Raw genomic sequence first — 23571 nt, 5'->3', positions numbered from 1 at the left:
AAACTAAGCGATGCCCTTCTCAGAGACACTACACTGGCACCAGTTCTACGAGTCACAGCAAGCACAACAGTTACGGAGAGACGAAAAGCAGAGGAGAACATACCAGTGGAGGATCTCGGGTAGGGTTTGCTTTCACTCCAAAGGTCCCGCCTCCTGCAGGAGGAACCGGCTTTTATAGCCCGAGCTCCCTGGCCCTGCCTTCCTCTGGGAGGTTCTTTTAAGAGGAGGGGCAGAGAAAACTTCAGCCACTGAAAGAGGACTCTTGGAGCCAGGCTTACAGAAGCAATGTAGTGAGTGAACATGAGCAAAGTATCCATAATTATAAAACATGGTATTTCAAATGCTCGTAAAGTAAAAACACAAAATTCCCACCCTGGCGTGCCCACAGTATCAGTATTAAAACATATTAAAATTTAATTTCTACAAATTAGTGGCATGTTTTTAAACCACAAATAAAATGGGAAGTGTTCATTATGCAAAGTAATGGCAAGAATAATTAGTAGATTAGAAGCTTTTAATGAGGGAGAAATCTTAAATAGAGGGAATTTAACAAGCATTGGGGGCTTGTTTGTTTGTTTGTTTGTTTGATTTTGCAGATTTTGTTCACTTTCTCCACACCATCAAATATTCAGCATTGGGCTAGCTAGGCAGGGGTGGTGGGGGCGGCATGAAGGCTCAGTGAAGCTAGCTTTATTAATTTAGAATAATTTCCATGCCCCCTTGAAACTACACTTTGTTTTTGTGAAAACTCCACAAGAGAAATGAAGTAATGATGGCCAGTTGGCGACTTGTAGTAATTTTATTTAACTGATGCACCACCATCATCGTTGAAGCAGTTTTATTATAGTCAATGCTCCTTGGAGGTTGGTGATAACTTCTATTATGTATTAATATATGAAGTCTATGCTATAGACAAGTAGAAATAAGATAGCATATCTGAAAATTGCTTCTACAGTGCAAACAAATGCAAAGGGCTTGGAGATTAAACATAATGAGTGTCAAGGGGAAATTTTGTAAAGGCAGAGGGATTTAGGCAAAATCTAAATGGAGAGATAAGATGCAATTAATTATAGTGGTATATTTAATTCAGGGAGAAAAGCCTTTTGACAAAAAGAAACAAAGAATGTAAAAATAGGGTCACATTATAATGGTGAGTGTGACACTTGCGGAGCTTCAGATATAAATGACACCAAGGGCCAACAGGTAATGAAAACAAACAGATTATAAGGCAATAGGGAAGGGTGGAAACTGTGGAAAATTGGAAATAACAGGTGCTTGTCCTGAATAAAGACCCATGTCAGAAGAGATCTAGCCAGAAACTAAAAAAGCTAAAGAGAATCAGATTAAAAACCTAGAGAGAGAAAAAGTGGAACCTCAAAATTGCCCTTAATGTGGATCCCAGGACTGAAACCTCCCCTACCCCCATGACTTCCAACCCTGCCAATGGATCAGGTGCTCTCTCTCCTAAGCCTGCAGTCTACACAACATCCTTCCAGGTATTTTCAGAAAAACATGGAATTGAAAACCAGAACCTAAAATCTAGTTTGAAACCACCCCCCCCCCCAAAAAAAGGAAGAACTGGAAAGGACTAGAAAGCTAGAAAACTATAGAGACTGAAGAACAGAATGCATACTGAAGGGATGCCCTTGTGGAAGGTGACGGAGCAGTGACCCTCCGAGGGCATAGGGAAGCAGGTGGCAGAAGGAGCATGGAGGGGGAAGTGAGAGAGCTGGAAGGAGAATGATGCCTTCATTGGATGGAGTACTGTAGAGACATTAAATTAATCTTGATTTAAAGCTGTATTCCCAGGGCAAGATTGGAGTAGGTTGCAAAACAGGGCATACAATTTTGCCTTTGGTTTAAAATATACCTAGAGAAAGAGATCCAGAGGACAAGGAGGCTGGCTTGGGGATGGAAGCAGAGAGCCAGTGTTGGGAAGCCTCTGAGCTGGGACTGGAGGGGTGTCATGGCACTGCAGAATAGAATGGAAGGGCCCTGAGCACCAGACTGGGGGCCTCAGAGTTTATTAGATGGGCCATCCCCTATAGGTCCTTGATAGTAACAGGGAGGGTTACACACACACTGAAAGGGACATGTAGCAGGAAGTGGAGGGTTTGGTGGTGTGGAGGGCAGTCTTCAGGCGGATGCAGCCCTGTGAAGTCTTGGGGAAACCAGTGCTTCTGAGCAACTACTGTACACTTCCTGCGACCATGGCTCAGCCTTGCTGCCTCCCCCATAAGACTGGATCCAGTCTTGGGTGGGGGATGTAATTGTGCCACACACACACACACACACACACACACACACACACACACAATTAATATGGTTTAACCCTGACCCTCATGACCTCAGAATGTGACTGCATTTAGAGATAGGTCTTTGTAGAGGTCATCCAGTTAAAATGAGGTCACTGAGGTAGGTCCTGGTCTGATATGACTGGTGACCTTATAAAAAGAGGAGATTAGGACACAGGCACACACAGAGGAATGACCCCGTGAGGACACAGGGAGAAGATGGCCGTGTGCATGCTAAGGAGAGAGGCCTCACAAGAAAGCAACCCTGCCGACTTGACCTCAGACTTCTAGTCCCAGACTGTGAGAAAATACATTTCTGTTGATTAAGCCTCCAGTCTGTGGTATTTGTTATGGCATCCGTAGTGACTGATACAGCCTCTGAGACCAGGTGTAATTGTCAACCCCTCCCTTGCGACAGATAGTACCACCACGGATACCCACGGGAAGAGCAGAGAACTCCCATGGAAGCCTTTGGCACCCCCAAACCTCCCAGACCTGCATCTTCAGCACCGCACAGCTGCGAGGGTCCATCTGAAGAGCAGCAAGATGGGCTTTTACTGTAACTGTGAGAATTATCAGGAGCCAAGGCACCCCATCTGGTCTCAGAATTAAGTTAATTAAGCTAGTGTAGACTTTTCTCCTTCGTTTTATGACTATTAAACCATCATGTTCTTTGTTTTATCCCAGTGGTTCCCAAACTTATTTGGCCTACCGCCCCCTTTCCAGAAAAAATATTACTCAGCGCCCCCTGAAAATTAATTTTTTTTATTTTAATAGCAATTAAACAGAAAGATATATGTATTAATGTTTCTACCTTTTTCGTAAAACATAGTAACGAGAGGTGTAAATTAGAAACATTGAAGTTTGAAATTATGAAACTATTTATTGAACTCAGAATAGAAAGGTAATACAAAAAAAGTTAAAACAAATGCACCTGTGGCCATCACCGTCCCCCTGGATGGCTGCAGCGCCCACCAGGGGGCGGTAGCGCCCACTTTGGGAATCACTGTTTTATCCCAATGTTCATCTCAGTACCAAACTTGTATCAAATTATCATCTGGCCTAAACAAGTTCTATTCAAATGTCTTTAATACATCCTTAAGTCCCATGTGAACAGTCTTTGCTATAAGTAAATACCCTCAGGCAATGGGAGGGCTAGAGATATAGGTAGAGATGTATAGGTGAAGATGTAGATAGATAGGTATAGGTATATAACCTACAGATTTGCCATTTTAGTCAAGATTTAATAAAATCTCCAAATTCCTCTACTGAGGACAAATATGAACTTTTATAAAAAAGGTGTTTTTAACTGCTATGTTGTTGCATTACCTTTAAGTGCCAGAAGGTGGTGTCTCTGAGCAAAATCGGTGGCTGCAGTAGAGATTTTTCATGCACCTTACATCCCCCACCCAAGTAGATTTCATAAGTGAATCATGATATTGGCCCAGAGCACGTCTCCAGAGCCTTCTTTGCCCCCCTAAGAGAAGCAGAACCTTTCAGCGTGCTCCCTGCTGAACTTTTAGACCCTATTCTCAGCTTTGCTTTCCTGTTTTCTGTGCTGTGAGGAAACACATCACAATGGAATGAACAGGAGATGGATGGTAGTGATGGTTGCACAATAATGTAAATGCCTGTAATGCTACTGACCCATACACTAACAATGGATAAGATCACAAATGTTAACTTATGTGTATTTTGCCACAATAAAAATAATTCATTAATATGAATGAAACCGCTGTGGGTTTGAGCACCAGCTCTGAGCCTTTGCTAACTGTGAGAGCTCAAACCATCCAACCCCAGCTCCTCCTCAGTCAGATGGGATCCTCAGTCAGATGCCTGTGTCTCAGGCTGTGTCAAAATTGGGGGAGGGGGATCCTGAAAGGACCAGCCACAGCAGATATTATGTCCTTCCTCCTTCTGACTTCTTTTGTTCCTCTAATTCAGGGTCCATGTGCTTGGGATTCCCATGGCAGATGACAGCAGGAGAGGACGCCTTTCCTTCTGTTTCCCAGACCCCACTGAAATAGTGAGGAGCCCACCCCCATCAATACTGAACCCCACATGTTTCCACCTGCACCTACATTTCAGGGACATGGGTTCGAAATGTTGAACCAGGATCCCTGTGCCATCCGAAGAAATGCCATCACTCAGCAGGAACGAGGCAAAATACAGCCTGTTGAGCGGTGGCAAGTGAGTGTCCCTGTAGGACATCTGGCAAGAAATATGGAGGGGGGGTGGGACCTAGACGCTACATCTCTCACAAGGTCTTTCTAGGTGAGGTCTTTCCAGTGGTCCACGATCACTCTTTGAATAGCAAGGGCTCAGGAAGAAACAGATTCCTGCCAGCACCATGGTCAGCTCCAAGGCCAGCAGCTATGAGAAAAGTAGGAGCCAATAAAGTGGACAAGATAACGTTCTGCCCACCTGAAGATGGTCCATCTGGTAAACCCAGGGGCCATCTCTGCCTAGGGGAAAAGGGCTTCTCTGGATTTGGTGCTCTTCGGATGCCTCCCCAAACCCTGGAACTCTGCTCCCCCTGACAGAATCAGATGAAACTGGCTCCTTAGGTATTTGTCTCTCCCCTGCTCTCAAGTGAGAAGCTCCTGATCCATCCCTGAGTACACGGTACCTCAGCAGTGGCAGCCTCAACCTGGCCTGCTCTGGGCCCCTTGTTTAGACTTCACACCTTCCAAAATCCCCTGAGGGTGACCTCACCAGAGAACTGTGGGGCCCAACACCTCTTTAGAGATCAAGGTTTTACTGAGTGATTTGATAAGAAGTAGGAGCTTGAAACTCTTTTGTTCTCATGGGGAGCCTTCCTCAATTATGCTAGACATAAGGGGTAAATGAAGCTACTCAATGATTTTTTTATGTCAGGCATCCACGTTTCTTTGCATATGAGAACCCACACTGGGACTGAAAACAAGAATAAACAGTAGTTGATACAGACAGAGAGATGGAGATAGAAATAGAGGTAGAGACAGAGATAAAGATGAAGATGATGGAGATGATATAGATGGTGGAGATCATGGAGATGGTGGAGATGGAGATGATAGAAAGGAGATGATAGAGATGATGGAGATGGTGGAGATGGTGGAGATGGTGGAGGTGGAGATGGAGATGATGGAGATGATGGAGATGGTGATGCCAGATGAGAATATGGATGAGAATGGGGAATGAGAATAGAAGTAGAGAGACAGAGATAGAGATGGAGATGATAGAGATACCAAAATGACAAGGACCAAGAGTTGCTCAGACTCACAGATCAAGTATTTGATATTCACCAACATAAATGTAAACAATGACAATTTTCCTTATGCATTTATAGTAAATCACTCAGAATAAGACAGAATACTGTAGTCATTAAGCACTGAATCTCCAGAAGGTGGGTCTGGATTAAAGTCCCAGCTCCAGGGCAACCTTGGGCAAGGCCCCAACCTCTGTGAGCCTCGTGTCCTCACCTCAAACAATAACACCAGCTGTCAAGCTCTCAGCTCATGTGCCAGGACGCAGAGTAAAGGACCAGTGAGTGTGTCCTGCTCGGGGTTAAACTCCTCGGACCAGGTGCTCAAGGCAATGCATGAACATTTCTTGACACCAAGACAAGCTTCTCAGCCACGTCGATGAGCGAGGAGTTAGAAACAGGGTTTGAGACTTAAAGCAGATCATTTCAAGGAGCTGCAGAGGAAACAGCATTTTAAAATCTGCATTTGGAATAGACAAAGCAGGGGTACCAGGGTGGGAGTGGAGGGGGGGTCTTTTGAGAAAACATTTTGCCCTGACTCCAGCCCAAGAGTGCTCCAGCCCCTGGGTGAGAGAGGGAAGGAGACTGCTTTGCATCTTGAAAATTCACACAGTGGTCAATTTGGCCTATATGACCCTGCTCTGCCCCAGTTTCGAGCTCCAGGCAATAAGAACCCATTTCTTCCCTTTTATCCAAATTACCGAAACTTGGCTTGAGGAGAAAAATAAGTTCTGAGTGATTTGTGACCGCTTTTAGGTGGTAACGGGGATGGGAAGAAACACACATCACAGGCCCGCCTGGGTTCGCAGAACTGCTCCATCTGCCTTCTATTTCGGGGGGTGAGAAGCCCACCCCCAGGCAGGAGGGACACCTGGATGCTGCTTAAAAGCATGATGGCTGCGGGTGATGAAGTGTAATGGAAAGAGGCCCTGAACAGTGATGGACAATTAGGATTATTAGAAGTACTACCAGCCCACAGAGTAAGCCCAGAGTGGGAAGGGATTCAAATGTCAGAGGCAAAAAATAGCCGAGCGACCCTAGATGATAACTAAATATTTGCCCCGAAAGTAAGCTGATGGGAAGGACATTTTCCAAGGGGAAAGTGGGTACCACAGTACGATGACCCTGGAAGCCCCAACCTGTCCATCAAACCGAGACAGGCTGACTTCCAGGCCCTGGGCCAGGGGCTGCAAATTCACTCACGCTAAGAAGGCAAAGCCCCACGCAGGAGGAATTCGGTCAAGTAAAAATCGTGTTAGGTAACGAGGAAACGGGTGCCTGTGACGATGGGAATCTAGTCAGTTTGGGTGAGGCATTCCACCCAACGACCAAGGGCAGGCTTTCTGCTCAGCTTTCTCCTTATATTCATTCTATCTATAATGATGAATCTCAAATAGGAAAGTATTGGACCATTCACCCAATAAAGAATTCCTATTTTAAACAAGTTTACAATTAAGCGCATGTGACAATAGCTAACATTCACTGAGTGCCCATTCTGTGCCAGGCACAGTGCCAGATGCTGCATGTGCTCTGCCTGTTGACACTCTCAGCATACCTTGAGGTAGGTGCCACCAGGACCATCAGCCCCATTTTTCAAGTAATACACGGAGGCACAGTGAGGTTAAGTAATGTGCCCTAAGTTACATAACCAGCAAGTGGTGGAGCCAGAGTTGAAATCCAGGCTGTCTGGTTCCAGGGGCCTTTTGCTTAATAACCTCTTTGCTAAAACTGCTACAGGCACCCACATGCCCCCCCCCACCTACCCCCACACACACAGAGATATGCACAGACACATAAGACACACACACACACTCAGAGTCACACAGAGTCACTCAGATAACAAGCACAGGGAGGCAGGTTGGCCCTAATGAAACTCAAAGGTCAAGGCTGTTTCTGCTGCCCTTTTCACCTAAACTCCTATTAGGAGATAAGGTATTATTATGTTTTCAGGAATTTCAGGATTGCTCTTGATGCCACCATTTATGTGTCTAATAAGCATCTCAGACCCAACAGGTTCTGATCAGAGCATCTGAGTCCAAGCCACCTTCCACCCCTTAATCGGCACCTAACTAGAAGCTCAAAACACCATTGACCACCACACTGGACTCATCTTGGTCCTTCCCTTCCCCCCACGACCCAATCCATCAGTCGTTCCTGTTGGCTCTGCCTCCCATTCTGATTTGGTGTACCCCAAATCTACTCATCTCTCTGGTCACTGCTTCCTGTCCAAGGCAAAGCCATCTCCTTCCTGAAAGCCAGCCACAGCGCGAGCCGACCCATCGGCTTCTACTTTTGTTCCAATCTCCTCCAAAGCCATCTCGTCCAGATACTTGTCAGATTCCATCAGATCCCTTTCTAGAACCCTTCCCACTGTGGCCAGAATAAAGCCCACCACGTACTATGGCCTGCAGCAATCTGCGGAGACTCCCACCCGGCGCCTCCCTAAGGTCCCTCGTCAGGCTCCTGGTGCTTTCTGTTTGCCTTGTTGAGAACTCTCCCGAGATCAGGAGCAAGTGGCTGCTTTGAGGACACGTAGGAAAAGGTCAAGAGCTGGGGCTCCAGAGAGGCCTGCCTGGGCAGAAATCCACCATTTCACCTGTGTGATCTTGGGCAAGTTTTTCAACCTCTCTGTGTCTGTTTCTTCTTCTAGAAAATGGTGAAAATAGTCACCGCATCTCTGCAGGGTTCTTGTAAACCAGTGATTCCCAAAGTGGGCGCTACCGCCCCCTGGTGGGCGCTGCAGCGATCCAGGGGGGCGGTGATGGCCACAGGTGCATTTGTTTTAATTTTTTTTGTATTACCTTTCTATTCTGAGTTCAATAAATAGTTTCATAATTTCAAACTTCAATGTTTCTAATTTACACCTTTCTTTACTATATTTTACAAAAAAGGTAGAAACATTAATACATATATCTTTCTGTTTAATTGCTATTAAAATTTTAAAAAAATTAATTTTCAGGGGGCGCTGAGTAATATTTTTTCTGGAAAGGGGGCGGTAGGCCAAATAAGTTTGGGAACCACTGTTGTAAACACTAAATGAGTAACCCGTGTAAAGCTCCTAGAGTAGTTCCTTCACATGCAGTGCTCACTGTTGTTACCATTATTATCACTATTACTATTAACAGCAAATCAACTGTGAGGTTGGACTCTAGAGCCAGACTAACACTCACTCCTGGCTGTGTGACCCTGGACACATTATTGACCTCTCTGTGCCCAGTTTTCCCATTTGTAAAATGAAGATAATAATTACACCATCCTCATAGAGATTTTGTGAGGATTGAATTAATTAATCAATACACATAAAGCACTCAAAATAGTACTTAGCACACAATAAGCATTTAGAAATATTTATCATCATCATTATTATATTCTCAATATCATTCTCGTCTTCTGGGTCTCTGTTACACGGTCTCCTCCTTAGTGAAGCCCGACCCCCAACCTTGGTCACTCTGTCACACATCCTGTCTTGTTTTCATCGTTGCATTGATCACTACTTGATGGGAGCTTCTTCTTCATGGCGTCACATGGTTTTGATACCCTCTGTCCCCCGCCAGCCTGGAAGCTTCCCCAGTGCTTCCCCAGGGCCTGGAGCAGAACCTGGCACGTGGTAGGACTCAATAAAAGCCCAATGAACAAATGTCGAAGAAGTCCCTTTTTCACGTGTGGACATGCTCCGTTTGCATGAGGTCTCTCTCTGTTCCCTGCGGTCGTTATTCTGCTACCCAAGTTCATGGCCAGCCATCCCTGCACATCAAACCTAACGGGAGGTCTTCCTACTGTATTCTGTTCTCCAATGGCTGCCATCGGAGCAGCTCCCTCTGCAGAGGATAAGCCATTCGATGGCAATCCTTTCCTGACACGTGAGCTCAGACACAGCCTCTCATATTTACATTCTCACTTTACCCATTGATTTATTCCTTTATTCATCACTCGACTCATTCATCAGCCTAACACTGACTCGGTGCCAACCACATCCTGGCCTAATGCTGGACATTGAAGTCATCAAGGCAACATGACCAAGTAGCACTGCAATAGCCTGGGGGAGAGAGAAAAAATTGCCCTCCCACTGTGTTCCTAGGAAGCAAAACCCAGATGCAAGTAAGCAAACAGCTGAGTGCACCTGGGGTCTGCAGTAAAGGTGGGGGAGGGGAGATTGAGCGCCTGGGCGGGGAATTTCCGGAGCCTGGCAGAGAAGTGGCATTTACCTTACAGAAATGTGGGCATTGAAGGGCTTTATCTGAGTAATTGCCAGATTTGTCTCTTAGGAAGGTTATCCTTGAGTTTCCCCAGTGGTCAGGTTATAAATGGGGGAAAAGAAACCATTTAATCCCAACAAGAGATGGCAGAGGGAGGAGAGGGATGTTATAGTCTCAGGAAGCCTGGGTGACAGGATCGGAGAAATAAGAGGAATCGACCAAGCGGTCAGTTACTTCTGAGGAGTGAGGTCCCGTTACCTCTACTTCACTATCATGTGCAGTAGAAACACTCTCACCAACACCATCAGAACCGGCGGGATGTTAGTGTTTTTGAAGAGCAGCAAAAGTGTAGACTCTTGAGAAGCATCCCATTTAGATTGCTATGGTAAACAGAACCATGCCCACCACCCCCTAAAGAGGCCCATGTCCTAATGCCCAGCACCTGTGAACACGTCAGGTTACATGGCAAAGAGGAGTTAAGGTTGCTAAACAGCTGGACTTAAGATAGGGAGAGTTTCCTGGATTACCCAAGGGGTCAATGTAATCACAAGGGTCCCCTTAAGGGGAAGAGGCAGGAAGGAAAGACAGTGCCAGAGATGTGACAATGAGTGCAATCAGAGAGATGCTACAAGGAAGAGGTCAGGAGCCAAGGAATGTGTGTGGCCTCTGGAAGCTGAAAAAAATCAAGAAATGGATTCCCTCTTATGGCCACCAGAGGGGAACACAGCCCTGCCAACACCTTGATTTTTGTCCCATGAGACCTGTGCTGGCCTCGAATGTTCTTTTTTTTTTTGGCCTTGAATGTTCTTAATTGCAGACTTCAGGTTAAGGATCAGCTCCAATTTATACATCATTAGCCTTTACACAAAAATGTTATAACCAACAACCAAGACTGAATGTGCATCATTGTAGAGTCCTGGTAACTGCAGGTACAGTGGTGTATGCTTTTACTGTTTGGGCCCCTGACTAGCTTTTTCTAGTCCTGGAATGGGGTAAATCATCCAGACTCAACTATGTTCAATGCCTCTTGCTCACTTTCCCACAGACCAGAAACAAGTGCAAAACTAAATTATAAAGTCCCTGTGTGATGTGATTTCTCGGGTGTAGACAACCTTCACCTTAGAGAAGGTGGTGACCAGCACAGCACCTGTGCCTCCCCTGGATCCTGTCACCAATGCTGATAAATATTGGCTGACTGATCATCTGTGTGCCATGAGGCTGACATCAATGGCCATGCTGTGCGCCATGACGTGGAACTAAGATCAAACCGGGCTCTCTGCCTGAGCTTCCAATTCCCTGGAACTTGAGCTCCTTCCTTACCTTGGAGAGAAGAATTCTCCTTTATCAGGAGACTCTTGTCTGCAAGCAATTCTGTTTCTAGGGTCAAGGAACAGAAAGTCATTCACCATGGACTAACAACAGGCCCATCCTACTCACCCTGCAGGGAGGAACGAAAAGGCGTATGAGACTTTCCTTCACAACTCTCCTTCTATTTGCAGGGAATGGAATGGAGCCACCAGTTGGCTGAGCTGAAAACTTCCTCTCATGCCAACCCTGGACCCGGCTTCCGAAGCAGGGCGGTTCCCCAAGGCGTGGTGGGAAAGGCAGTCCTGCTCATCGAAGTCTCCTGTGGTGTCACCAGTTGGGGTCAGAGTCCAGTGGAGTCAGAAGATGAGAAGGGAGCACCCACATCATAGGCTTCTCTGATGCCCATATTGACAGAGACTCTCCCGCCACTGAAAGCAATTGAAAGCCATTATTGAAAGCAATTTCAATTCCGAATACACTGAATTTTAGAGAAAAAAAACTGCCATGGAACGACACTTTTATGAAAAATATATGAGGATGCTTCCAGTAATTATAGATCAGTGAGGGTATGTTTCTTTCATTGGCCATTAATTTATATCAATTATTTATCAAGTCCTGTGATGCTGTGTGCTTAAAACCACTTAGGACTGGGTGCTTAATGTGTCCTTTAAAGGGACAGGTTACAGAATCGACTTTGAGAATTTCTTTCTCTCCTACGATCGACGTGGGAAGAAAGAATAAGAAAGAGTAATTAACCTCATCCTTACAATGAAGTTCCCTCCCCACCCTCTATTCCCTAAACTTAGGGTGAGAATTTTTACGACTTTTTTTTTCTTTTTTGCCATTAGCTTCCCTGATTCCAAAGATTATGCCAATCTTAAGAACACCCTTGGTGCTTCGACACAATGGGCATTTTAGTAATTGTCCTAGCTCAGATGACTCCTTGGTGTCCTGGCCACACTCATAATTACAAGATCACACCTTTTCCTGGTTTATTCATGATGTCTGGTCAACACCAACTCAAAATTCAGGTCCAGCTGATGACATTTCACAAACAGCTACTTTATTATTGTCTCTTTTTACTTTTGTGATGTTTTCTGTTCTTGGATCTCTAATGCCTGCTCTAGGCAGAATGGGAACTTCCTGAGCATCAGAAAAGAGAATGAAGAAAAAGTGGTGAAGATGGCCCAAAGGCAGAAGTAGTGTCACAGGCAACATTAGGGAAGATGTTTTACATCAAGATGAGCTCAAATGCATGGCCCCACTAGCTGGGAAAGCTATTTGCCAGACTGGCTCAACCTACTGGATGCCTACCTACCTTACAACCTTCCTTCCTCCCTGCTGTACCTGAACACCAGTGAGCTGGCTGACCAACACACGTCCTCTCTTCGTCACAGCCTTGGACCTGGGTTCCTATCCGTCCCCCAGTGCCTGATGCTCCTTCTCTCCTCCAGTCCTTGCATGTTGACTTGCCCTCCCACCTGGGCGCTTTCTCTCCCACCTCCCTGCCTGGCTAATGCCTGCACTCAGCCTTGAAGGTGCGACTCTGGCACTCCTGGTTCAAGAACCTTTCTCAGCAGGCACCAGCCACTTCTACCCTTTGCTTCTCTGTGTCACATGCCCCATGACCACAACTGCCACTTCATTTGTGTTGTGACTTCTAGGGAAATAGAAACGATGTCTTCTGCATCCCGGAATTCTCAGGGCATTCTCATGTTCCCAGAGCTGCAGATAGAGAGTGCTTGGTCCTTGCTGTGTAAGTAATGATCCTCACCAAAAACGAGCAAACCAACCAACCCTGGTAAGCCTAGGGCGAAACTGTGCCTTGCTGACAAACTCAGAAATGCCTCATTAGTTCCAAATCTCAGATTGGAATTCTTTTCTCCCAAATATTCACACACTAGATTCCTCCCCTAAACATTCCAACAACTGCAGTTTCATTTCAAATTCAAGTGGTTGGTAAAAAATAACCTAATAAAAGAAGAGTAGATTTGAAGACCTCATTCATAAAAAAGGATGAAGAACCTGGTGTTGGTCAATGTGGGCATTAAAAGGCCTGGCCATCTTGGTCCAATGTGGGACAATCAGAAGAACCATCTAGCACAGAGCCCTGTGTGGTGGGCAGAAGCTGCCCCGGGGTCTGCATCACCACTGACTTCTTCTTCTGTCCACTCCCTTTCCATACCCTCCCTTCCACAGGGGTCATTCCCAAGTGCACCCCCAAATAGACGTCCTGCTTTAAACTCTGTCTCAGAGTCCTCTTCCTGGGAAACTAACCCAGATAGCAACACAGTACAAAAGAACCTGCAGTGTGTATCCACATCTACGTAGCTCAGAATCTGGCCAAGTCACCTCATTGTTTAGGGTTGCAGTCACACGTGCAAAACCAGAGCAGAATAGGACGTATTAGCGCAAAGTCAGGACAGGGACCACCTGAGTGGGCAGGGCACAAATTAATTTCTGGGGTGCAGACAGTGTCCTATTCCTTGATCTTGGTGGGTTTCCAGGGGTGTTGGCTCACGAGTATTTTTCCACTACCCATGGATGTTTGTACAGTGCTCTGTGATGATAGATCTTACATTCAAAAAGGAAAAGATTTAACAAAACAGTATGCTTATTGTCACCACTATTGTCACTATTATTTCAGTGACAAGACAGCACTGTCCAGGGTCCTGTCCCTCTAATGAGCAGGGAGAAGGGAAGGTTCTCCTACAGTCATAAAGTACAGCCGTGGCTGGGTGACAGCTATGTTCCCAACAGTTCTCGCCCACGTTTCTCAATAGAGTGGAATTGTAGGTAAGATCAAGGTGGGTGAGTAGCGATGGGGGCTCTTTCAGGTGGTCTGACAGTCATGACTCCCCTCTTGACCTGCAACAGGTCTAACTATTTCCCTGAATAATGAAATCAGGTCCCTTGCTACCTGTGCTTCCCAGCAGTGGGATATATGAGCCCAACTTCCACAATGTTAGTGTCACATCCAGTGACCCTCTCTGTGACCTTAATGGACATTCCCCTTTTTCTGAAACTTGTCTTCAAATAAGAGCATCAAAGTGGGTATATAATCTCCACCATAAATGGGACGGGAGCTGAATCTCATCTCCCCACCGATGAGCTGCTTGAGGGAATGGAACTCATGGCACCACCGTGGCTTAGAAAATCCCTTCCCATAATCCTCGGAGCCATTGGAAAGGTTAGCAAAAGCCTTACACACGGGTACGGAGGGAAGCCACAGGCTGAAAGGCAGCATTCTCTGCTCATATCTGTTCAAAGTTGTGGCAAAGAAGGGTGATACTGTCAGAACTCTAGGGGCAAAATAGTCCATTAGGCTCCATCTGCAGCAGGGTAGGTGTCCCGTAAAAGCCAAGAATGAAAGAGCAAAACAGACACCTGGAAAATGCAAAACCGTGTTGCCCTCCAAACAGAGAAGGAAAGTAATTTAACTGAAGTCCCTGTTCCAGAACCATTTAGAAATCTCTGCCCTCATACTTGCACTAATACTTGGATTCCATTTGGCTTTTTAAATAAAACTCTTAAAGCTAGATCCAAAAGTTATTCTCTGAAATAAGTTGGAAGTGTTTTCCAGGCCTCAGAAAAACCATGATTTGGGGAAGTTTAAATAGAAAAGGACGCCTCCACCCATCTTTCCTGACCTCACACCTTGGATGGACATTCTCCTGTCATTGCCACTCATGGCATTACAATGTGACTTGGAAGTAACTCTCTTCTGCCTGTTCTCTAGCCCCACACCTGCATTGTTAGCAAATTACTCTGCTTAGCACCATTATACTTTATGCAAGCACTGTGCCAGGTGCTCTTACCTAGCTTGTTTTATTTCATTTCTATAACTCTATGAACTAGATACTCTTCGTATTTTATAGATGACATGACTGAGGCTCATTTCAATTGCCCAAGGTGGCCTTGGTTAAAAATTGCAGAACTGAGACTTCAAAACAGGTCATCTCCCTCCTTTGTTGAGATCACAAACAGATACAATATATGTGAACTGTTTAGCACAGTTTCTGCTCAATGAATAGTGTTAGTGTTTTTACTAGTTTTATTACCCACTTCAGGAAGTGGATTACCCCAGGATCCATCTCCCAATTCCCTTACATTTTCTAACACAAAGTCATTCAATCAGGACCATGTATGAGCCCCATTGATACCCTGAGCAGAGCATATAATGGGCAAAGACAAAAAAAAAAAACTTTACAGAAAAATGGAAAAGTGATGGCCATTACACTTATAAAATATACTCAACATAATAAGGAAAATTAAAATGAGATAAGGGTTTACCTATCAGATTAGCAAAGATGAAAGATTCTGATAACACATTGTATTGAGGAAGACACTGTAGGACTATGAATTGGTAGACCCTCCCCCAAGGTGGGCATTTTGTCAATGTCCATCAAATGTCATGTGAATATGCCTGTAGCCCTGCATTCTCTGTGAATCCGTTCTGCTCACTCCTCGTACTTCTCAATATGTGGCACACCTATGCAAGGAAATGCAGAGCTCTGTGTTTTCTCGGTAGTTGGAGATCAAAAATGCAAACCATCTACTCATCAGTAGGGAGTCACAGAATAAAGGATGATACACACATGCAATGGCACACTCTGCAACTATTAAGGAATCAATTGAATCAATGCTTAAGTCCCAGTCACATATAGTAGATACCGAGGAGTTTTAAAGTATCATTGCATTTAATCTTCATCACAACCCTATGAGGAGGGCACTATTCTTACCCACAGATGAGAAAGCAGAGGCACCTTTCCCTACATCACAACCCAGGCAGCCTGGCTCTAAGTCCACTCACATGTGCTGCTGGACCCAAGGACAATTCCAGTTTTAAACATCTCCATCATGAAATAGGGAAGAGTGAAGATAATTAAGCAGACAATCCCATCAAGAAGCTAGATGACAACAAAAAGAGTAAGGCAAAGAGAATACATAAAATATAAAATTAAAAACTTATCAATTAAAAGACATGTAATGTGTAGGCCTAATAAATAAATCTAAGAGTTAGTACTTTGAAAAATTAAGAAGAAAATACAAACCACTTGATAATGTAACCAAGAAAAATCAACAGAGAAAGCACAAAATGTGAAACCTGACGAACGCAGAGCTGGCCCCAGCTCCCCTTCCTGGCGGGAGCACAGCCATGAAGCCCAGATTGACCATATTTTAGACCAGGGGTGGGGAACCTTTTTTCTGCCAAGGGCCAGTTGGTTATTTATAACACCATTCTCGGGACATACAAAGTTATCAAGTTAAAAAATTAACCTGCTGTATTTGGTCAAACATTTAATTAATTCATTCCTGATGCCTTGGCAGGGCCAGACCAAATGATTTCACGGGCCTAATATGGCCCACGGGCTGTACATTTCCCACTCCTGTTTTAGACCATTAAAAAAAATCCTCAACAAATTTAAGAGATTATAAAAAGAATTGGCTGACATGATTATGGAGCCTGAGCGGTCCCTGATCTGCCCATTCCACGCTGGAAACTCGGAGAGCCTATGGTGTGGTTCCAGTCCGAGCCTGAGGGCCCAAGAACTGGAAGGCTGGTGGTTTAAGTCCCAATCTAAGGGCAGGAGAAGTCCAAGGTCACTCAGTCAGGCAGAGAGAGAACATTCTCTCATCCTCCATCTTTTTGTTCTTTTCAGGTCCTCAACACACTGAATGACGCCCACCTACATTGGGGACCGCAATCTGCTTTTCTCAGTCTACTGATTCAAGTGCCAGCTTCTCTTGACAACATCTTCACAGACAGACCCAGAACGAATGTTTGACCAGATAATATCTCAGTATCCCATAGCCCAGTTGACATAAAATTAACCATCTCAATGCCAGAGCCTGGTGAACCATAAACCCACCATAAAAATTAGCAGGATCCAAATGGGAGGAGAGAGCTATCATCATCACAGCCTTAATGATGGGCATGGTCTTGGTTTTAGTTTGCATGTTCATATTCTTAAGCACACTAACTTCAACTCCAAGGACCCTTCGGGATGGAAGCTCACAGTTCCCTCAGGGACTGGCAGGCTCAAGGACACTTACTGTAGTGCTCCAGGTAAAGGAGACATTTTCCGTCAGTTTCTTGGGGTTTTTTCTCCTCTGAACACTAGCAAATTTTACTATTAATTTCAGAGGGATAGCTGCAAATGAACATAATATTTTCATAATAAATTCAAGTATGCGGTAAAAATACTACTTACAGGCCATTGAAATGGGAATTAGTATTTTTTTTCTGTCACTTTCAAAACTATAGAACCAAGAGAATTCATAGAATTCTAAAGTATATATTCCATTCAGCAATAGAAAAAATCTGGGATATAAGCAAGACATTTAAAATAAAAAAATAAGTGAGAATTCCTAAACACACACACACATACACACCTAAATTCTGTTAAGAAATAATTGTGATAGCCTGGCCCACATGGCTCAGAGGCTGAGCATCGACCTATGAACCTGGAGGTTGCAGTTTGATTCCCAGTCAGGGCACATGCCAGGGTTGTGGGTGCCATTCCCAGTGTGGGGTGTGCAGGAGACAGCCAATCAATTATTCTCTCACATGATTGATATGTCTATCTCTCGCTCCCTCTCCCTTCCTCTCTAAAATCAATAAAATATAGTTATATATTTAAAAAATGAAATAATTGTGATAAATGAGAAAAACACAGAAATTCTTATTTATTGCAAGAATTAAAAACATTAGATGCAATAGTAGCAGGGGTTGAATATAAAAAGATAAAGATGGGAGATGTAATACTAGTAATACTATTAACATAAAATCTAATCTTAAGTAAGGACTGGATACACCAAAACTTTTCAAGAAACAGAACAAAGTTTCTTCTTTTTCAAACTTACTCCAATAAACCATGGGTGGTAAGAAGGAACTAAAATGGGTTAAGGAAAGAAGAAAGGAGAGTAGCAATTAGGAATATTTCTAAGGTAGGTCCTTTTTTTTGAAAAGTATTTAGCAAATTATTAATTAACCTGGTGCCTCCTGTTTTAAAATTATAATAACAGAAGAGTTAATTCTTGAAGGCTCCAGAGAAAGAGGTCCTGAGAGTTTTCAGATCCATAAATAATGGGATTTATTAAAAATAGGTCATCCAAATCAATCTAATTGCCTTCTATTTTTAATGTTAATTCTCTTTATTGATTTTTTAAAATGGATAGCCCATTAAAACGCATTAATCATGACCTGAAGAGTGTATTTGCATTGCAAAAAGCCTAAGGTGAAGAATAAAAAGCAATTTCCCACCACATGAACCTGAGGTGGGAACATCAACCAAAAGAGCTGGAGGCCTACTTTTCCCAGGAAAAAGCATTTCTGGGTAAAAGCTGGGAGGTGAGGTATCATTATGATCAAATGTTGTATGACAGCAGTTTTAGAATGTTTGAGCCATGTGTGTCCTATTTGGGTGAATGGTCTCTAATTTTGTAGAGCCAAAGTAAAAACACATGATTTGTTCTGCTGTGTTTTCATTACATAAGTAATGCATGCTCATAATTGCAGAATATATGTTCATTCCAGAAAATGCAGATGAGGAAAATTACTACTAAAAATAACCCATAATCCCATCATCCAGTAGTAACACCGGTAACATTTTGATACATACTGGTACATATTCAGATTTTTAAAACATACAATGGATATTGTTTAAATGCAGATTTATAATGCATGTTTTTAATCATTATACTAAAGCACAATCACATACATTTAAGATGACAAGAAATATCATTCTTCAAAACTGTTAGTGGAACAGTTTTAGTGGAACATAGATAGGTATCATCATTTACTCAACTTTCCTTCTCCTGTTGGACTTTATAAACATGCTTCACTACAGATCCCACAGCTATATCCTGGCCAACATCCTTGATTACTTAGGATAGATCTGAAAAGGGAGACTCGTTAAATCAAAGAATAAGCACATTTTGTGAGGTTTGACTGACAACTTTTGGAAAGTCAACTTGTCGGCTACTTTCCAGTCCCTCTGTTTCCATAATCTCTCTCCCCACTCCTTTCCTCTTTCTGAAATAAATTTTTTAAAAAATTTGAAGAAATAATTGTGATAAATAAGAGATACACAGAAATTCTTATTTCTCTCAAGAAATAAAAACATTCGAAGCAATAGTAGCAGGGGTTGAATATAAAAAGATTAAGAGGGGAGATGTAGCCGAAACCGGTTTGGCTCAGTGGATAGAGCGTCGGCCTGCGGACTGAAAGGTCCCGGGTTCGATTCCGGTCAAGGGCATGTACCTGGGTTGCGGGCACATCCCCAGTGGGGGATGTGCGGGAGGCGGCTGATCAATGTTTCTCTCTCATCGATGTTTCTGACTCTCTGTCTCTCTCCCTTCCTCTCTGTAGAAAATCAATAAAAATATATTTAAAAAAAAAAAAAAGATGGGAGATGTAATAGTAGTAATACTATTAACAGAAAATCTAATCTTTAGTAAGGATTGGAGGGACTGAAGAGAGTTAAGCCCTTTATTTGATGGGATTGATGCTTGTGGTTGATAATTCATCTCAGAGCGATGTTTCCCTGTCACGTAGCAGTTTCTATGTCAATGCTGGAACCATCTAAAAGCTGTGCTTGTTCAGCCACAGACAGGTGATGACATTTCCACACCTTTCCAACATAGAATTATGTGCATGGCAACTCTATTCAGAGTAAACCTTCATTTTAAAAGTTCTATTAAATTTATTGGGGTGACATTGGTTAAAAGGGTCATATAGGTTTCAACTATACATTTATATGACATGTGATCTGTATATTGCCCAAAGTCAAATCCCCATTTATTGTATAAAATTTTATAAAATTCTGACCCACTTTATGAGAGCAGAAAATAACTCCCGTGAGAATTTTTTCCTTTGTACATAATTTTAAACAGCATTTTGATGGTTGAAAATTCTGGCCAAGTCAGCAGAGGGCGCTGTGCAGGTGCATCCAGAAGTGGAGCTTCTGGAGCAGGGCTGAGCACCCCCTCATCCCTGAAGGTTACAGAAACCTGTGAGACCCCAAGGTGCTGCACCCAGCCTCTCCCATTGCCAGGGAAGGAGCTGACTTGTGATCCTTCCCTATTACATGGGTTTGGGGAGGTGGGGAAGGAGTTTGGTAGTGAGTCTGGGTCACATATTTAGGTTGCTAAGGTATGTATGAGGGAGGGGAGAGGTCAGATCTTAGGGAATAGTGTAAAGTTAGGAGCATCCTGCAGGACTTCTTCCTTCATGGGCCACCACTTTGGGCCAGGGGTTAAGGAAAGCCAGTCAGAGAGGACTGGGAGACCAAGCTTGAGGACAAGGGCCAATGCACCGGCTTTGGCTGGTTTAGAGAGGATTGGCCAAAGCAGGTACGTTTTCGGACCTTTCATTTAAGACATGAACTTGAGATTGAGAAATGTTTCTTCTCAATCTGCCTATGAGCCCCTGGGACAGAGCAGATCCTTGGACAGTCAGTGAAGCCTTGGAACCTGGGTGTGGTTTCCCAGGAGTAAGGACCAGGATCTAAGAGAGGCCAATTTTCAAAAGTGTCACAATCGCCCTAACCAGTTTGGCTCAATGGATAGAGCGTTGGCCTGCGGACTGAGGGTCCCAGGTTCGATTCCGGTCAAGGGCATGTACCTTGGTTGCAGGCACATCCCCAGTAGGGGGTGTGCAGGAGGCAGCTGATCAATGTTTCTCTCTCATCGATGTTTCTAACTATCCCTCTCCCTTCCTCTCTGTAAAAAATCAATAAAATATATTTTTTTAAAGGGTCATAATCACGCTTTTTAGTCACAGAAGAGAAAGTTTTCCAAGCCTTAAAAGAAAAAGAAAATGTTATCCAAGGCCTCAAGTCTCTAAATGTGACACTTAAACATTTGAAAACTAACTTGAGTGTGCAGACAGGGCGGAAGGACCAGCACATTCAATTTCTCAACACTTTCTAGGAGGGAGGAGGAAAAAACCTCAGCTCTTGTGTGAAAACTGAAAAAGCTACAAACTGAATGTGTAGATTCTGTGGCACCTGCAGCCAGGTCGGATTCTCAGGCTGCAGAATGGGGCAGAGTTCGTGTGTAGAATGTTTATTAGGGAGTGCCCTTCGGTCAGGCACCCGTGGAAGGGAAGGAGAGAATTGAAATTGGACAGGCTGGATGGGTTGCCTGCGAGGTTTCCAAAGGGAGCTCAGGGGCTGCAGACCTCCCTCTCTGCACCTGGGAGGGCACCTGCAGGCAGCCCTCCCAGCAGCAGGGGCATCTTGAAGGTGGATCTGGGCAGCACATCTGTGTCCATCACAATGCTTTTCCTGGCCACTTACACTACGTGAGCCCTGAAGTCCTCACTCGCCGCTTCTCCCCTCATTTCTGCTGGCTGGCATGATCGGATTGGGGAGCAAGCTTTGGGGAGGTGAAGATTCCCCCTATCACATGCTATGGTAATTGTATCAGGACAAGCACATGAATATGACTGAGTTATGAAGCTGAATACAACTTTTCTAAAATATGCATGGAATTCGGTCAACCATAATTGAGAAAAGACAATTACCTTTCTATACTTAAGAGAAAATACTACAAAATTAATATCAATGAAGAGGCCAAGTATGCAATAAAAAATATGAACTAAAATGGCGTGGTAGGAGGTTAAAAATATTTAATGTCCATACTACCCAAAGCAATCTATAGATTCAATTTAATCTCCATTATTAAAATACCAATGGTATATTTCAAAGACCTAGAACAAACTCTCCAAAAATTCATCTGGAATAAAAAAAGACCCTGAATAGCTGCAGCAATCTTGAGAAGAAGAACAAAGTTGGAGGGATCACAATACCAGCTATCAAGCTATATTATAAAGCCACTATCCTCAAAACTGCCTGGCACTGGCACAAGAACAGACATATAGACCAATAGAACTGAACAGAGAACCCAGAAATCGACCCAAGCCATTATGCTCAATTAATATTTGACAAAGGAGGCAAGAGCATACAATGAAGTCAAGATAGTCTCTTCAATAAATGGTGTTGGGAAAATTGGACAGATACATTCAAAAAAATGAAACTAGACCACCAACTTACACCATACATAAAAATAAACTCAAAATGGATAAAAGACTTAAACGTAAGACGAGAAACCATAAAAATCTTAGAAGAATTCATAGGCAGCAAAATATCAGACATATGTCATAGCAATATCTTTACTGAAACAGCTCCTAGGACAATGGAAACTAGGAGAAAATAAACAAATGGAACTACATCAAAATAAAAAGCTTCTGCACAGCAAAAGAAACCGTCAACAAAACAACAAGAAAGCCCACTGCATGGGAGAACATACTTGCCAATGTTATCTCCGATAAGGGTTTAATCTCCAAAATTTATAGGGAACTCATACAACTTAACAAAAGGAAGATAAATAATCCAATCAAAAATGGGCAAAGGCCCTAAATAGACACTTTTCGAAACAGGGCATACAGAAGACCAAGAGACATATGAAAACATGCTCAAAGTCACTAATCATCCAAGAGATGCAAATCAAAACAACAGTGAGGTACCATCTCACACCTGTCAGAATGGCTATCATCAACAAATCAACAAACGACAAGTGCTGGAGAGGATGTGGAGAAAAAGGAACCCTTCTGCACTGCTGGTGGGAATGCAGACTGGTGCAGCCACTGTGGAGAACAGTATGGAGTTTCCTCAAAAAGTTAAAAATGGAACTCCCATTTGACCCATTGATCCCACTGCTAGGAATATATCCCAATAAATCAGAAACACCAATCAGAAAGGATATATGCACCCCTGTTTATAGCAGCACAATTTACCATAGCGAAGATCTGGAAACAGCCTAAGTGCCCATCAGCAGATGAGTGGACTAGAAAACTGTGGTACATCTACACGATGGAATACTATGCTGCTGTAAAAAAGAAGGAATTCTTACCATTTGCAACAGCATGGATGGAACTGGAGAGCATTATGCTAAGTGAAAAAAGCCAGTCAGTGAAAGAAAAATACCACATGATCTCACTCATTTATGGATAATAAAGACCATTATAAACGTATGAACAAAAATAGATACAGAGGCAGAGCAGTCTGTAAACAGACTGTCACACTACAGCAGGAAGGCTGGGGAGGGTTGGGGGGAGGGGGGGTAAGAGATCAACCAAAGGACTTGTATGCATGCAAACAAAAATAGAACCAGAGACATAGAAGCATGGAACAGACTGTCCAACCTATGAGGGAAGGCGGGGGGGGGGGGGGGGGGGGGGGGGGGGGGGGGGGGGGGAGGGGTAATAAAAACGGGGGACTAGTATGCATGCATATGAGCATAACCAATGGACACAGACAGTAGGGGAGTGAGGGCATGCGGTGGGGGGTGGGAGCCCGGGGAGAGGTCAAGGGGGGGGGTGGGGGGGGGAGACGCATGTAATACTTTAAACAATAAAGAATTTAAATAAAGAAAAATAATCATCACTGGATTCTGTGACGCGCACGGTACTTCTTTCTAAATGCCTGCCTCCTTTTGTATTCGTAATTTGGGGGGAAGGTGT

The sequence above is a fragment of the Myotis yumanensis genome, unplaced genomic scaffold, assembly GCF_028538775.1.
Source record: "Myotis yumanensis isolate MYYU_CA2020_CCGP unplaced genomic scaffold, mMyoYum1.0.hap1 SCAF_8, whole genome shotgun sequence".
NCBI classification, from domain to species: Eukaryota; Metazoa; Chordata; class Mammalia; order Chiroptera; family Vespertilionidae; genus Myotis; species Myotis yumanensis.
This window is presented reverse-complemented; position numbering follows the sequence as displayed.